At 43.4% G+C, this 18252-nt stretch overlaps 1 protein-coding gene across 1 annotated transcript in view; it reads right to left on the bottom strand.

Annotated features, from left to right (window-relative positions):
• The window catches only part of PLCL2 (phospholipase C like 2), a 166840-nt gene that overhangs the window by 12185 nt on the left and 136403 nt on the right, over positions 1–18252 (bottom strand). The window lies entirely within an intron of this gene.

The raw sequence follows: 18252 nt of genomic DNA, 5'->3' as shown, positions 1-18252 counted from the left end.
TAATGGGGGAAACACTCAGAATTCAGGGCATCAGGAAGTCGGAAGGTATGTGAGAAATCTGTGGTCGTTCCACATGGTTTTGAAGGGCGAACAGGACACACGGTTCATTCTCCTCGTTTCAGAGGAGGAAACTGGGCTCGGCTCGCAGAGCTTGATGCCAGTGGAGGGAGCAGGAGGAAGAGCTGGGACGAGAACCCAGGTTTTGGGAATCTCACAGGCAGATTTCAGCTCTGTTGAGGACACAGTGTCAGCAACTGGGGATGAAATGAATGCAAAATGTACTTCCTGTCACAGGAGAGTCAACCTGAGATCAGACACCAAGCCTGTTGTAAAAGGAAGGGGATGGGGTGAAAGACCATAAACTCTAACTGGACATTTATATCATGACTCCATAGAATTCATGTAATCCGATTAATATTCCTTACTGTCATTCGAAAGAGTCTCTTAGAGGCTCCCCATGCAGTGACACCGCAATAAGGCGGGACCGGTATGATGGCCCTTTTATTGGTCTCATAAAATTAGGATTTACTGACTTTTTGCATATTAAATTGCAATCAATTATCCCATCTCTGGCCAATGGGAATCCTTCAGACAGGTTTCTATGTCCTTTTGAAATGACCAATTAGCCTTTGATATGTTCCTTGTTTTCTTGCACAAGATGTTCTAGACCAGTGGTCACCAACCTTTCGGCTCTCATGGGCCACCAGTGGTCCTCGGACCACCAGTTGGCGACCGCAGTTAGACAACCAAGTCCATTCCCCACCTCACACTTGGAAGCAAGCATTTCTCTGGATTCTGTCAGGGGGGAATATTTAAAGGCCACATCTATCTTTTATTAAAGGGAAGAGTAAGATCTTGCTAAACTTCCAATTCAAATTTAAGTATACAGGGTTTTCACATACTATATATATATATTTAAATTTATGCTCGTTTCTTATCTGTTATGGGGACGGTCTTAATTCCTAACCACCTCAACATTACTATTACTAGTATAATTGCTGAATCTAATTTAAACTATTTATTTTGGCCTTGGAATGTATCTTACCGAGAATGTTTGGTAAAAATATTGTATTCTAAGATCAGTCAGAATAATTCTTTTCTCTATTTGGTTATGTCACTAACCAAGTACAACTAGATTCACTTGTTTCTTTTCTTTTTCTTTTTTCATTTTGTGTGTTTTTTCTGGATGTAATCTGTGTTATAATTATCTCAAAACTTGATTCCAAAGTCAAATTATATACCAAGGTGTATTCAGATAAGTTTTGCTTCCATCCCGATCTCCACTACCCTGACCCCTCCCTGCCCCTATACAGATTTATTAGTTTTTCTTTTCTTTTTTTATATTGTTTCTCTTCGAAAATATAAGCACATGTGTACAAATATTCACAATGCTCCTTTCTTGTACAAACGTAGCATGCTATGGGCACTGTTCTGTACCTCGGCTTTGCTTTTTCCTCACGTGACTACGCCCTATATCTAGTTCTGACTTTCACTGGATGTGATTAACACACTGCAAAACAAACAGACAAAAAACAAGCAAACAAAATAACCATGGATAGGTGGCAATCTTGTTTTAAAACCCAGGTGTTTTGCTAGAGCATTAAACCACACACACAATTTTTTCCCAGGTTACATGTGGGAGCCTCCCTGACATGTGCTGTCCTTAAAAAATGGCCAGGTGAGGCCCTAACGCTGAGACCCCAGTGTGCTGGGAGGGGGGGGGGGTAAATTAAGATTTAATTTTGGACTTCAGCAAGACCTGGGTTTCAGGGCCTGAATCATTAATACTCATTGTGTTTATATTTCTGGGGGTCGGGAGGCGCTCGTCTCACACGTCTCACGGAGGTGTGGTAGACAGAATCCATGACTGGGCGACAGGAAGAAGAAACACAACCGAGTTGTGTGCAGGGGGTATAAACAAGAAGGCATACACCTGGATGGCCTTCGAGGTGCACAGGGCGAGACAGGGGAGGGAATGGGAGGGATGTCACCACTACAACTGCCTGCCCCGCCATGGGGTATGATGTTGCTTTTTTATTACACATTTCAGAACTGGCGCAAACGTGTGACACAACAATACGGGGGATGTTTCAACAACAAAGTTATCTGCGTGGAAGCCTCACTCCACTAGAGGCAGACCGTTGGCCTTGCTGATACAGGTCAGCACTGTAACTGGGTAGAAGCTTCCTTCCTTTAACGTGGCCTTTCTCCTTTCTTTCCTTTGATTCAAGCTGGGTTCACCCAGGACCCTGACTCACCTGCCTCCTTCTCCCTTGCACAACCACTCCCTTAAGCATTTAAGCCCTCAGGACGAGATTCTGATTGGCATCAAATAATAATCTTTAGAACAAAGCCTCCGGTCTGCTGACCACAGAGACTTAGAGATAACACTTAGACCTCAGTTGTGTTTCATCTCCAGGCCAGAAAAGCAGTGAAACCAGATAGAGATGCCACGGCTGACATCAGGACCAGATGATCAACTACCCACTTCTCCAATGCCGACCAATCAGTAGCGACCTGCACCCTGACCACAACCCAAACTCCCTTAGTCACCATGACCAGGGATTTTCCCCCTGTAGAGCCATCCCCGGGAAGCCACGGGAGCCAGGTCTTGGAGCATTAGCCAACTTGTCTCTGGGCGTGAGCCACATCCTAAAAATAAACCCTTACTCTGCTGCAAGCTCCTGTTGGTGTCTTATTGGGCATTGATGTGCACAGGCAAATGGACCCCTTTAGTCCGATAACATCACCCGTAAGGTAATGACACCAACTGCTCGCTGGGCTTCATTCCAACAAGGAAAAACCTACAGATAATACAAGCATGGAAGAGTGGATGGAGGCAGCACTGGCTTTGACCAACATCTATCCCAGATTTAAAGAAAGCAGCTTTCGGAAAGTTCAGAAGAACACAGGCCAGAGGCAGTAACAAGACAGGCTGCTTTGAGAGGGAATGAGGACTCAAGGGGGAAACAGTCAAGATGGTGAAAAAGATACTGATAAGGAAGAAATGGGAGAGCATTTAAAGAAATAAGTGTAGCTGTTTTAAAAAGCTCATATTTTACATGTTTATTAGAAAGTGAGACTAGAGAGTTCACCTTTATTTTATCAACTACCCTCTTCCCCAGCTTACATGTGGGAGTCTTAAAATATCTACAGTCCAATAAAAGTCATAGGGAAGTACAGAATGTTTTATTAATAAAGTTCTTTAAAAATGGGGCAAAAAAGGTGATGAGTTGAAAATTGGAAAAGTTGTTAAAAATATAAAAACCCCCAATTTTTAAAGTGACCACTGTCATTGATTTCATTATGCTGCACAACAGATGTGTTTCTTTAAAAAATATTTTTATATTATTAACTTATAGACTGATCAGTGCAAGCATGTTGCTCATCTGCTGATATGAAGCATATGCTGATTTTATTTTTATGGGAATAAAGGATTCTCACCATGGCCTATGCAGCATGATTGCTCCCTCTCGCCTCCCCTGTCCTATACCAAGCCGAGGGCAAGGACTTAGGGCACACAATGCAGGGGAGCAAGAGGCAGGTCACGGGATGCTTTACATACATTGCAGAGGAGACTAGAGAGGGGCACAGAACCCTCCCAAGGAAATGGTGAAGAAGGACTGGAATATTGGTTTTCCTGAGCCCAGTACCCCAAGATTTTCCAACAACCATGCATTATTTCTGAATGAGAGTCCCTTAGGAGTGTATGCTGTAGTTATGTGCATCAGATAATTATGCTGTGAGGAAGTACACTAAGGGCTATTGGACCCAGTTCTAAGGGAATACAGAAGGGGAAGAATGAGATTATGCATTTGAACTGGGTCAGTCCCTATATAACAAGAAAATCTAATTATATATATCCAAGATGCAAACTGAATTATTCCCTTGATATTAAATTACCAGGAAATCTATTCCAACATCACAGGGGTCTTTTTGGTTCTTTACATCAACAGTGAGTATAAAGGACTCGTCTGGGGTAGATGTTAACTTTCTCCCTTTTTCCCAAATTATTTTCAGCAAAGAAACATGAACCCAATGAAAAAGTCCTTTAAGATTCACTAAGAATATTAAAAGTATCTCTCTTCTCCTTCTGTGAGTTCTTACCGTACTGTCTAAAGAGCAGATGGTGAAAATCAGGTAAGTAAAAACTTTAAGACTAAGTTACCACCGTCCCATACCCCCCACAAAGAAACCGAGTTGTTTTTGCTCTAAAACTCCTGGTTCTATAATTTCAGTCTGAGGTGGTGGAGTCAGGAGCTGGTGGAAGGTGAGGGAATCTGGAGCTCCCACTGTGGGGACCAGGATGGGACGCTGATCAGCTCTTGGGGGAGCACTGGGTAGACAGGGAGCGCGTGCGAATCTGACTGCAGATGGACATCCAGAAGTGGGGGAGGCTGGGAGTTAGGAGGTTGCTCCAGTAATCCAGAGAATTTGAAGGCCTCTATTGCTTGAGAGAGCTTGGAGGAAAGGTAACTCAGCAAAGGATTTGGGGGAGGGAGCCTGTAAGAGGATCCTGGGGGCAGGCTTCCCAGAGAGGGGATCTCAAGCCTCAGTGTACAAGAGTCCCTGGAGGTACTGTTTAAAAGGCGGTTTCTCTGCCTCTCCCCCAGCACTCTGAGGAAAACCAGAACAGGAGGATGGGGAGATGGGACTGAGACAGGAAGTCTTGATGAAGATGCAGAGCAAGCCCAGCAGGTGTCAGAGGGCCACAGGTACAGGAGCATTTCAGAAACCTTAGAATTATGAAATAGCAACTGTCTGTCCTAAAAAAGAGAAGGACAGAAAGGGGGGCAAGAAAGTCAAGGCTCTTCCTTTATAAGTGGCCCAGCTCACATGTACAAATATTTATTTCCAAATTATTTTATCTTAAATAAGATTTCTTTCTATGTTTTCTAAGTTTCTTGTTCATTAAAAAGGACTCTAATGTGAATAATCAGGAATATTTACTTGGAGAGGTGAAACTGAACCATTACCCAAGAACTTCTTTATATGTGGATTTTTCAGAATAGACCTCAATTTCTGTAAATAGTAGTCAATCTTCATAACATTGAAATACAAAAGGTTGCATCATTTTGGATAATGAAAGGAATTATTGATTCATGAAGTAATAACACTAATTGGTCAGGCAATAACATTCACTGATCACACACCATGTGTAGGACATTACTTTGAATAAAGCACTTTTGATGTTTCTCTTGAAATTATCGTGTTTTCTTTGATTACAAAATCCACATATTTAACCGGTGTCCACATTTTTAACCTGTAAAGGGTCAATCCGCATTTTTAACCGGTACCGTGTGCCATTGATCAGAACAAGTGGTAATTTGAAGGAGCAATACAACAAAATAGCATACATATCAAATCGCATATATATCAACATATGTGTAACTCCATCTATTGAAAAAAATCCACATTATTAACCGGTATACCTAGTATATGGGAGATCTAGCAGGCATGAATGAACTATATACTATAATGTAAAAGGTTACAGAATAAATTACAAACAACTGGTAATTTAGGGTTATATTACCTAGTCTCAAAAAATACACTGAAAATAATAAATCAGACAAGTTTAATGTGTTTTCACTTAAATGACTAGCTAGAACAGCCGTGGGCAAACTACGGCCCGTGGGCAGGATCCGGCCCGTTCGGCTGTTCTATCCGGCCCGCGGAGCCGAAAGAGCGGAGGGTTCTCTTGCTCTCCCCTCCGCTCCTTCACCAGCAGCAGTGTTAACATGTATTAGTTCACACAAACACTCCATCCATGCATTTGTTCTGGCCCTCCGGTCCAGTTTAAGAACCCATTGTGGCCCTCGAGTCAAAAAGTTTGCCCACCCCTGAGCTAGAACATGAGAAGATAGTAAATACTCCTAAGGTGCAGTAGATTGCCCGTGCACCTGTTATAAAAGTGTAAGCAATTATATTGGAAATTATGTAACAAGGAAGACAAGGGCTATTTGGGTATTTGTAACATCATTCTCGGGCCATACAAAATTATCAACTTAAACATTAGCCTACTACATTTGGTCAAACATTTAATTAACTCACCCCTAATGCCCTGGCAGGGCCAGGCCCAATGATTGTGTGGGCCTTGTACAGCTGGTGGGCCAGATGTTCCCCACCTCTGCTTTAGGGGCTGAAATAGGGGGCTTTCTCATGCCAGTGCACTAGTTTCATGATGAATTATAGGTAAGAAAAATCTACACTCTTGAAAATAATGAGAACTTTAATGAAAATTTCTCTAGTGATGACCATCTACAAAAATCAATTATTTGAAAGTTTAAAAATTACAGATTTGAGCCAAAAAAAATTAAATGTTGTTACAGAACGTAGCTGTGAGCTTGCATGGCCCGACAGTGCCTGGGGACTTACAGAGAGCTATGGCCAGGCACTGGTGCCAAACGAGAGGGAGGCAGGTTCTTGACTGAGTTGCTGCTGCTTAGTGACAAGAATCCCCACTGTGAAAACAATCTTCAGGTTCAGAAATAGAAACCAGGACAGTAATAAGGAGGGAATAAGTGGGGTTGCTTTCTTTTTTCAGAAACAAGTTCCATTTCCCTGTATATTTTCAGGATCTTCATCATAAATGTGTATATCTTAGAGCCATGTGTAGTAGTTACATTACCTTAAAGTTAGTTGTTTAACATAAATACTTGTATTTTTCTATTAGTTAATGGCCCAATCGAGTCTGATTTGAACTAAATGGCATTATAAGAGCCTCAAATAAAGCATGGCCTTGCCCATGATTTTTAATGGTGAAATATAACATTTTGGGTCAAATACCAGTATTAAGAGATAGGGGTAGGGCAGGGAAGCAGGAGTCCTTGATTCTACTAAATCATTGCATCAAAGTAAGACATGAGGTAACAGTTAATTCTGGCCAAAGAAATGAAAATCTTTGTTAAGTTTTAGTAAACTTCATTTGAAAATAAATACTAATTAGGTAAACAGTCTTTTGAAAAGTGTGACATGTTATATAACTGTGATGCGCCATATTATTTAACAGTCAAAATATACAATGTGTTCAAGGGCATTAAAGTTGAAGGTTGTGAGCATATATCCAGATCCAACGACGCGCATGGGAACATGGCCTAAAGCTTGGGGTGAGTGATGTCCAAAAAGCAGAGAATGGTCATGTCTCACACACAGACCTGGCTGGGCCTGGCTGAGGCTGCTCTTCTGCCAGAAGGGCTCTCTTTGAGCCTTTCCTGCTCTGTGCCCAAACCCTGCAATGACCCCATGACCCCAAGTCTCTGTTCCTAGTGAAAAGCCGTGGGTTATTTTCCTTCTGGAATGTTAGCCAAGAAGAAAATCTGCTTAAATTCCTTTGTGGTAATGAACTTGAGAACTAAGTAGATAGACAGCAAACCATGAAACAGCAGGGAAAGGACAAATGGAAAACCCATACTCATGTGGTTTCCACACGAGTTTAGCTCAGTCTGGTCTACAGGGAATGGAAGACACAGGCCATGGGACCAAAGAACAAGGCCTGGCAATGGATCCATGGTGAGGACTGCACCAATCATTTAACCTTTGGTTTAGTTATAATGTTAAATTTCACAAAAGTATATTATTTCATTTTTATGTAAAGAAGTATATTTTAGAAAGTTATTGTTTCTTTACATGTCTTCTCTCAAAAATCTAAACAGCTCAGATTTTTTTCATACTGGTAGGTGTTGGTTTCATGTAATTTTTCAATTATTGTTTAAATACTTTATAACTTAAATATTGTAAAGGTTTTTCTTGGAGAGGCTTAAAACTTAACAACAAAACAATGAAATGTAATGCTGATACAAGTAACATGTTTTATAAAAATTAATGAGTGTAAATTTTCTAAGATGATATAATTAAGAATGTTAGTACAACTGCATAAAATGGACCGTAGTGAAGAGAAATTTCCACTTCTCATCTAATTTCCTGCTTCCCATCACAGCTAACTTAGATGAAAACCAAACAGCCATATCCTATCCTAACCCTAAACCTATTACTAGCACAAGAACAGGCATTTATATAAATGGAAAATAACAGAGACCCTGGAAATTGACTCGTGCCATTATGGTAATTAATATTTGAGAAAGGAGGTTAGAGAATACGATGGAGTAAAAAAAAAAATCTCTTCAATAAATGGTGTTGAGAAAATTGGACAGGTACATGCAAAAATAGGAAGCCAGACAACTTACACCATACACAAGAATAAACTCAAAATCGGTAAAATTATTAAGTTGAAGTCACAAAACAATAAAAATCCTTGAAGAAAATATATGCAGTAAACTCTCAGACATCTCACTGATACATATCCTAGGGCAAGAGAAACAAGGAAAAAATAAACAAATGGGACTACATCAAATTAAAAAGCTTCTGTACAGCAATAGAAACCATCATCAAAATCAGAAGTGAGCCCATTGCATGGGAGAACATATTTGCCAATGAAACATCTGATAAAGGGTTAATTTCCAAAATATATAAAGAACTCAAAGCAAGACAAACAATCCAATTTAAAAATGGGCAAAAGACCTGAATGGACACTTCTCCAAAGAAGACACACAGATGGTCAAGAAACATGAAAAAATGCTCAAAGTCGCTGATCATCAGAGAGATGCAAATTAAAACCACAATGAGGTGGAGGAGAACCAAGATGGTGGCTTAGGTAAACGCCTGAACTCACCGCCTCCCACAACCACATCAAAATTACAACCAAAATACAGAACAACCATCATTCAGCCTGAAAGCTGGCTGAATGGAAATCCTACAACTAGAGAAGCAGAGCAGAAAGCACACTGAGACGGGTAGGAGTGGGAAGGCACGCAACAGGCTGGTCTGACACCCATCTGTGCCATTTTTTAATTGGGAAGGAGATTGTTTCTGCAGAGGCCGCCTGGAGGAGCCCCACACCAGCCCCCCAGCCCAGGGTTCCAGAGCTGGGGAGAGAAGTCCCTGTAATTTTGGGCAGTAAAAACTAGCGGGGATTCTGTGCTGGAGACCCCAGTGTTCCACTTAAAGGGCTGGTGCATGAATTTACCTGGACTCCCAGCACCAGGTGGCTTTGGGGGACTCAAAGATCTTATGTATAGACAGTAGGGTGGTGAGGCATGGGGTGGGGTGGGAACTAGGTAGAGGTGGACAATGGGGGGGAAAAAGGGACATCTGCGATATTCTTAATAAAGATTTTAAAACAATAACAAAAAAGTATAATGAGGGCCTGGCCAGCATGGTTCAGTGGTTGAGTGTTGACCTATGAACCAAGAGGTCATGGTTCCAATCCCAGTCAGGGTCCATGCCTGGATGGAGGCTAGATCCCTAGTGTGGGGCATGTAGGAGGCAGCTGATCAATGATTCTCTCTCATCATTGATATTTCTATCTCTCTCTCCTTCTCCCTTCCTCTCTGAAATCAATAAAAACATATATTTTTAAATACTACAATGAAATATCACCTCACACCTGCCAGAGTGGCTACTATCAGTAAATCAACAAACAACAAGTGCTGGTGCAGCTACTATGCAAAGCAATATGGAGTTTCCTCAAAAAATTAAAAACGGAATTGCAATTTGACCCAGCTATCCCACTTCTGAGTGCTCATCAGTACATGAGTGGATAAAAAAGTTATGGTACATTTACACAATGGAATACTATCTATAATAATTTATAATAATAAAAGTGTAATATACAAATGGACTGAATGGCCAAACAACAGAACGACCATCCAGACGACCACACTATGACACGCACTGTGACCAGGCCAGCCAAGGCGGGGGCGATGCAATTGTTTGCCCCCCATCCTCCATCACCCCACGATCACCCCACAGAGGGAGGCCCAGGCCACTGGCCAGCGGGGCGATCAACTGGGGGGCAAGGAGAGGGGGTGGCAGCAGATGCAGGTAGTGCCAGGCCAAGGCGGGTAGGGGTGGGGCCGGGTGCCAGCAGCCGGAGGGAAGCCGGTGTCTGAAGCTGGGGGAAGGAAGGCCTACCCTCGCACGAATTTCATGCATTGGGCCTCTAGTACAGATGTAGAAAAGAAGAACCTCTTACCCTTTGGGACAGCGTGGAGGGACCTGTAGATGATTATGCTAAGCAAAATACGCCGATCAGAAAAAGACAAGTATCAATGATCTCTCTTATATGTGGAATCTAATGAAAAAGATAAACTGACAAACAAAATAGGTCAGGAGGCATAGATGCATGGAACAGACTGACAGATCTCAGAGGGGAGGGGTGAGGAGGATGGGAAGAGATTAACCAAAGAACTCGTATGCAATAGTGTGGTGAGGGCCTGGGTGGGGTGAGGGCTGTGTTGAGGGCGGTAAAGGGGGGGGAAATGGGAGACATCTGTAATACTGTCAACAATAAACAAATTAAAAAACATATGACCTATATAATACTAAGATATGAAAGAGGCTTTTGCTTTGAAGGGAAGGGGGTTTTAGTCAGAATCATGGCATCATTTCCTCTTCAATTGAAATGGATGCCATTTATTCTTGACAAACATAAAGCAGATGACCTTTCAAACATTCTGGTTGGGATTTTCTCTACCAATATAAATGATATGAACCTAAAATATACCACGTAGCATATGGCTAAAAATTTTTAGAAGTATAATTTTTAAATATACTCATAATATATATTTAAAATTTTAATTTATTTCAAATGTCCCAAATTAGGTTTAGTGAGCTAGTTCCTGGAAAATGGAATATAACACAGGTCTATTTGGGACCTCATTCAAGAGGTCAGTTTATCAACAGTTATCAAAAGTACCACAATATAACATGGTCTGCATGTGTCTCATGGCACAACATCAAAGTATCTTGAAAACAAAATATGGATATCTCATCATTTTTCCAACTAATTTACATAAGTCCTTGTTAAAGTATTCATCCTCTGTAATTTATCCATTGCCCCAGAATGCCAGCGGTTGAAGTTTGGGGTGCCGCGGAAACGTGGGTGTTTATACCATAATCCCATGGAACATGGAAATGCCTAATTAGTTTTCATATAGTTCCAGTTGGTAGTCTCTTTTTCTTGGCCTTCTTCCCAAACAATCTTGGCATTAACAAAACAAAACTATTTTAGGATGGATTTTGAGCTGTTAAATCCCGTTCCACATGAGGTGAAGGAGATAAACCAGGTCTCTTAAACACATCCACGAAACCCAGATGGATGGCACGCTCCCCGAGACGCCGCAGCCACAGCAGCATAGTTGTGAATGGGTCATATGCCAGCAGGTTCCGCCTGGGTAAGTCTAGGTAAGATGGAGTTGCATGACTTGTAGTCTCTTGTGGTATCTAATCACCACACCACCATTCCAAACACATGGCCACGTGACTCACCTGATCACACAGGAGGAGTGTTTTGCAGGACCCTCCTCACTTCATTTCACTTGAGAAATAAAAAGGCTTCTTCACCCCAGTTACACATTAAATCGATTCTTCCTCTGCCAGTTGGGCATGGCCACCATCACCAGGACTCTCATGACCTCACTGTTCCTCATCTCCCTTTCTTTTTACACCTCTTCTTACTTTACGAAGACAGTATAATCATGTGGCTCAATACTTTGAAAAGTAGAAACGGGTAAAGAGAGAATTATCTTTCTCTTCCCTATCTCTCCGCCTCCTTGCTCCCCTCTGGTCCGGCAACCATTATTCCTTCTTACGTATCCTTCCAGAGAGGGAGGCACTGACAAGCAAGCACACAGGTCTCCGTTCTTTCACCTCTTACACCAAAAACTAGTAAAGAGCACACACTCTTTCCCTTGCCTTTTAAAACTGTATCTTATGTATACGCACAAATAAGATATACATGTACATATTTATGTATTTTTTACTTGTATATATACTTAAGATCTGCCATATATCTGTATATATGTTGTGTGTAGGTGAATATGTATACAGGGTGGAGCCAAAATAGGTTTGTAATTGTGCGTATGTGAAACAAAGCTTATTCTTGTATTATTATTTATTAACTAGAGGCCCAGTGCACAAAATTCGTGCACTCGGGAGAGTCCCTTAGCCCGGCCTGTGACCTCTTACAGTCCAGGACGCATTGGGGGATGTCCAACTGCTGCAAAGGTGGGAGAGGCTCCCGCCACTGCAGCTGCGCTCATCAGCCGTGAGCCCGGCTTCTGGCTGAGTGACACTCCCCCTTCGGGAGCACACTGACCACCAGGGGGCAGCTCCTGCTTTGAGCATCTGCCCCCTGGTGGTCAGTGTGCATCATATGACTGGTCATTCCACCGTTCAGTTAATTTGCATATTAGCCTTTTATTATATAGGATTATTGTATTATTTTCCATATGAACAACTATAAACCTATTTTTGCCCCACCCTGTATTTCATTCTTCTTTTATGGTAGCATAATGGTCCATTCTATGCATCTATCATGATGTATTGAACAAGGCCCTCCTACTGAACATTTAGGTATTCTAAGTATTACAGGGAATCCTGTACATGTCTTTCCCCAAGTACATGATCATATCTGCATAAACTCTGAAAAATGGAATTGCCGTTTCAAAGTGTCTATCATGTGCAATTCTGAAATTTACTGCCATATGGCCTTCCCTGGGTGTGAACCCAAATTACATCCCCCAACATGTGCCAGTTTTAGTTTCTCCCATATTCTCACCAATCCATCATGACCTATGTGTGCTGGAGCTTTGGGGTGCTTGAATCAAATGTTTGGAACTCATGCATGAAAAAAGGCATCTCCTTGAAATACCTCATTTACTCAACTTCTGATCAACCACCCAAGCTACAGTCATTGTTCGGGGTGGGGTGGGGGTGCTGTACAAGACTCCTGCAGGGTTTTCCAGCCTCTGCACCTGCCCTGACCCCCCGCCCCATGCTGGTGCAGCCACTCCTCTGCTCAGACCCTCAGAATGACCTCTCATCTTCCTGAGCACAGGGCCAGCATCCTCACCAGGGTCTGGTCTCCCCAGCCACCTGGCCCTCCCCTCCTCACAGCACCACAGCCTCACTGGCCTGCTGGTTCCTCCTGCACACCAAGCGCTCTCCCCTCCAGCCTCGCCTTAGTGGCCCCTCTTCCTGGGACAATCCCTTTCCAGATGTTTGAAAAGCTTGCTCTCCACCTCCGATCACATCTCGGCACAAATGTCACTGGTTCACGGAGGTCTTTGTGGAGCACTTCATTTAAGAGGCCCATTCTGGCACTCTATCCCCTTATCTGCCTCACCGTTTTCAAAACACTCATCGCTGTCTGATACACTTTCCTGTATTTTTTTTTATCTCCTGCAACTAGATTTCAGCTTCATGAAGGCAGCAATTGAGGCTTTTTGTTCAACTGTATTTATTTCCTATGCCTGGGACAGGTTTGCATCTTTTAAAATGAGGCTGAACATTTTTTCATTTTGTTTAGAGTCTTTTGAATTTCCTTATCGTGAACTGTGTTCCTATTCTTTGCAAAGAAAACAAACACTGGGGTTGTTGGCCTTTAGCTTACTGATTTTTCGAGTTTCTTACACATTGGGGATATTAGCCCTTTCTGGTATGTATTGTTAACAATTTTCACAGTTTTTCATTTTTTTGAGACTTTGCTTGTGACAGTTCTGCCACCAAAATTCTTTTCATGCAGACTAATACACCTCGGCTGCTGGCTCAATGTCATGTTAAAGCTTCTGTGTTTGTGCTGTTCCCTTGCCTGCACCTCCAGTCTCATTGCTGCTCTTTATCACAGCTGCTACTAGCGTGGGTCACGACTGGATGGCACCCTGTGGCATCCAGAGGGCCTCCCACATGCCCACCTCCCACCTCCACCTGGAGCCCCCTGAGGACAGGGAAGTGAAGTCCTGGCTTCCGTCACACTGAGAGTAAGGACCTAATAAATGTCTGGTGAATGAATGAATGAACAAATAAGTGCAGCATTCAATGTTAAATTCAATTCAAACTATATTTACTGAGTGCTAGCTTTGTGCCATGCTAGCTTTCTCGGCATGTGGGACCTGTTATGAACAAACCGAGATCCCTGCCCTTAAGGAGCTGACATTCTATTTGGAAGCAGACGCTTGATAAGCAACAGATGTAGGTCAACTATAGGGCAGGTTACAAGGTAACGACTGGTCTAGAAAAAGACAAAGTAGAACAGGGTGAGGGGATCAGGTGTGCCAGGGATACTTCTAAGCTTCGATGCTGAACCTCCAGTTCTGAATTATCTATCTATATAAAAGCCTAAGCAACCGTTACAACCAAACGACCGATTGCTATGGCGCACACTGACTACCAGGGGACAGACGCTCAATGCAAGAGCTGCCCTCTGGTGGTCAGTGCATTCCCACAGCCAACCTTCTGCGGCCAGCGGCCAGGCAACCTCCCGAGATCCCTCCCTGGGCTGACTAATCTCCTCTGGCCCCTCACCCCAGGTTGGCCCGGCCCTAATCGGCCACAATTGGGGGCAGGCAAGCTGGCCAACCTCCCGTGGTCCCTCCCCCCAGCTGGCCCCGCCGAGCTGGCCAAGCTGAGGGACCCACCTATGCACGAATTCGTGCACTGGGCTTCTAGTAGACTCGTAATCATATCCCAGGATTTTCTATATTTCCCCAACCCTTTCCTCCTTGGAGAACTCATCCAATAAAGTGAGTCTTCATTTGGACGACACCAATTCTATCTCTACCTATAGGCCTGAATCCATCCCAGGCTTCATTATAGTTGCCTCAACAACTTATTAGCTATTTCCGTTTGACAAACTGCTATGTTCTGAATGTTTGTGTGCCTCCCCCACCCCCTCCAATTCATATGTTACAATCCTAATGCTGAATGTGATGGTATCAGGAGGTGGGGCTTTGGGAGGGTGCTTAGGTCAAGAGGTGGTGCCCTCATGAATGGGCTTAGTGTTCTTGTGAAGGGAGCCCAGAGAGCTCCCTAGCACCTTCCACCAAGGAGGCCACAGTGAGATGGTGCTGTCTATGAACTAGGAAGTGAACGCTCACAAGCCACAACATAAATCTCCTGGCACCATGATCTTGGACTTCCCAGCCTCCAGACTTGTGAGAAATAAATTTCTGTTATTTATAAGCTATCCAGTCTACAGTATTTTGTTATGGCAGCTAGCATGGACTAAGACATCATCCTCCTGTGATCTCATACTCACCACACCTAAATCAGACCTTCATAATCAACTTCTTCCTATTCTAAAATTTCAGGCATCCACGTCCCATTTCTGGGAGAAGTATTTGAATAGGGAGGGTAAAGGAGAGAGATGAGTCAATCAGTGAGTTCCCAAGCCTGTCCCTAACTCTTTAGTGGCCCCACTACCAATCAATCGCTCAAGCGAGTGCACATCTGAGTCTGAACAGTTACTTGTTCCCTTTGAAGGTAAAGAGGCTCCCAGATGAGCATGAAGCAGGGGAGGGCCTGCTGTGCTCCGCCCTCTATAGAGAGGTTCTCACAGCCTGAATGTGCTCATTCAAATGCATACTCCTGAGCCAGACCCCCGAAGATTCCATATTGGGTGATACAAAGAAACTGCATTCCATAAGGAGAAATACTGTTAGTATGACAGCCGACTGGGGAATCTTGAAGTAGGATGGGTGATGGGCACAGAAGGTGGTGGGGGGTGTGGGGAGACAGCGTGGGTTTCTGAAACCCTTTGCTTATTTTGAAGTTTTGCCCTGAGTTGGCCTCGTTGTCACCTTTGTGACCATTCCCTCTAACCTCTCTTATTAGCGATGAAAGTTCCTTTGGGAGAATCCAAAGGGGAAGACATGCTGGCCAGCCCCTGAAGACCTCCACGCTTCTTGGCTGCCCATGGCTTCACTAACTGTGTGCTAATTGAGCACCTAGGAGAGGATGTGGTGGTTCGGCACCCATTCCTTAAGAACAGGGAGATGCCGAGGGCTCCAAGGAGTTACGGGCACCCAACTTGGTCCTTATGTCTCGCCTTCAGTGGTCAATCTTTTTTTTTTTTTTTTTTAATATTTTATTGTTTTTTTACAGAGAGGAAGGGAGAAGGATAGAGAGTAAGAAACATCGATGAGAGAGAAACATCGATCAGCTGCCTCCTGCCCACCTCCTACTGGGGATGTGCCCGCAACCAAGGTACATACATGCCCTTGACTGAAATCGAACCGGGGACCCTTCAGTCCACAGGCCGGCGCTCTATTTCAGTGGTCACTCTTCACCTTCAAAGTCAGGCATTAACTTTTCTCCTTGAAACTCATGTTGCTGGGCTGTAATTTGTGTATCCCGTGCCGCAGTATGGGCTCACTTCTTTAAGCTGGCAATCTTTTTAAGTAACTGATGAAGCCATTTCAAAATTAGACCATCAATCTCAGATCACTGTATTTTAGAGCCAATGGGGCCCAGCAGGGAATCACAATCCCATGTCACTTGGAAGGAGGAAAATCAGGCGAGAGAGGAGTCAAATGACTAACCTAGTATCATACAGCACGACATGAACGGTACAGAAGGCACAGAACATGGGAAAAACCTCCTCAGTCTGTAAAATGGAGCTGAGAAACATCCCGCCATAAATGAAAACAAAAGTTATAGGCTCCCAGGTCTCCTTCTGTAAACATTTTCAAACAGAACACTTGTGAAGTGCTCTCAGAACAAATTTTCCGGATGATTTATGTTTACTCTGTCGGGCAAGATAACGATGTGAGCAAACCAAGTGATAGATAGTGACAGGTTGCTTATCTGGTAACCCCTGCTCCTAAAAACGCACTGAGATCCAAGGAGTTTGCAAAATAAAAAAGGTCTCTGAGCAATCAAATCCCAGTCACGTAGGTCTGCCCAACAGCCTGCTGCTTCTCCCCAGAGGGGAGTGCGTCAGGCTCTCATCTGCTTTTAGGTAAAATAAATCCATCAAGCCTGGTCACAGGGGAGATGCCAACTGCTCCGCAGACTAGAAGCAGTAAATCAGAAGGAAAAAAACCAGTGGAGTACAACAGTCAGTCAGAAATGCAGTACCAATTAGCAGTAGGAAGTGAAATTTGAATGAAATGAAATTTAACTATTAACCCTGGATATGGAATCTGAACAGACAGAGCGAGGCCATTCATAGGCTGTGCAGGTTAAGGGTATCCCAAAATGTAAAGGCTCTCGGGGAAATAGCCAAATAATAATAATAATAATAATAATAATAATAATAATAATAAATGCCCCTCAAAATGACCCAGAGTCATTGAAAACTCAAATTAGTTTTGGCAAAGCAAATTTAAGAAAGCAGGGATGTATGGAATCCATTATAGAAAAGTTCTCATTAAACTGATTAAAATGGAGGGTAATGAAAGCTTTCATTATTGGAAAGTTGCCTTATATCCCACTTTCCTCCGTAATGATGCAGCCCTGCCACGCGTGAGACTACCTGCCTTAGAACTTCTAAAAAGAAGCTTCTATTTAAGTGGGTCAGGGGAGGGGGAAGCTGGGTTTTCTTTCATTTGACCGTGACCTTCCCTCCGTCATTTGTGAAAGAATGAGAACCAATTCTCTGGCCAGACGAGGAACCAGGCTCTCGCCCACTGCGGCCATAGACATCCCTCCGGGCACCGAGCCTGCCCACAAAGCTGGCGAGTCCAGCAGGGGTCCTGGGCAGTAACCTCACCTAACACCCAACACTGTCCCCTAGCCCTGTGAGTACGGCCCAGGTCTTCTCTGGGACATCCTTAGGGATTCCTGTGGCAGCTTCTGTTTCCTAATTCCTCCCATCCTTTTATAAATTAGTCATTTAATTTTTATCAGAATTCTGCATGCACATCGTTTAAAGAGCCAAATAATTGTCCTCGTTCCCCATCTCCAGGAGCAGTTACATTCAACCCCTTTGGCTGAGTTCTGTTTCCTTCTGTAGTCTACATTTCTCAGTAACATGCTTATATTGTTTAGCTTTCTTTTCAAGTGTCACCTATTAAACTTCCACATGAAGAATGAGAACTTTGCTATTTTTAAACTCCCTACTGGCAGGACACAGGCAGTCTCTCAGGGTCTCATTACTTCTTAACCTGGCCCTGGGACAGCTCCTGTACCCCTGCCTTTACCCTCAGAGGTACCTGGTGCCATCGAGTTCTGGGCTGTTGGGGGTGGTCTGCAGTGTGACTCACATCGCTGGTCAAATCCTAGCCCCCCAGTGGGAGAGAGAGAGAGAGAGAGAGAGAGAGAGAGAGAGAGAGAGAGAGAGAGAGAGAGAGAGAGAGAGAGAGAAGGAACTAGAAAGTGGAAAAGACTTTTCTCCTGAGAATCTGGCTAATCTTACATAGACTTTTGAAAAAAAGAACTTTTCTGATGCTTCTCCCGCTGCAGCTTCCTGATCGG

This window comes from Myotis daubentonii, chromosome 14, assembly GCF_963259705.1.
Source record: "Myotis daubentonii chromosome 14, mMyoDau2.1, whole genome shotgun sequence".
NCBI lineage: Eukaryota > Metazoa > Chordata > Mammalia > Chiroptera > Vespertilionidae > Myotis > Myotis daubentonii.
This window is presented reverse-complemented; position numbering and strand designations above follow the sequence as displayed.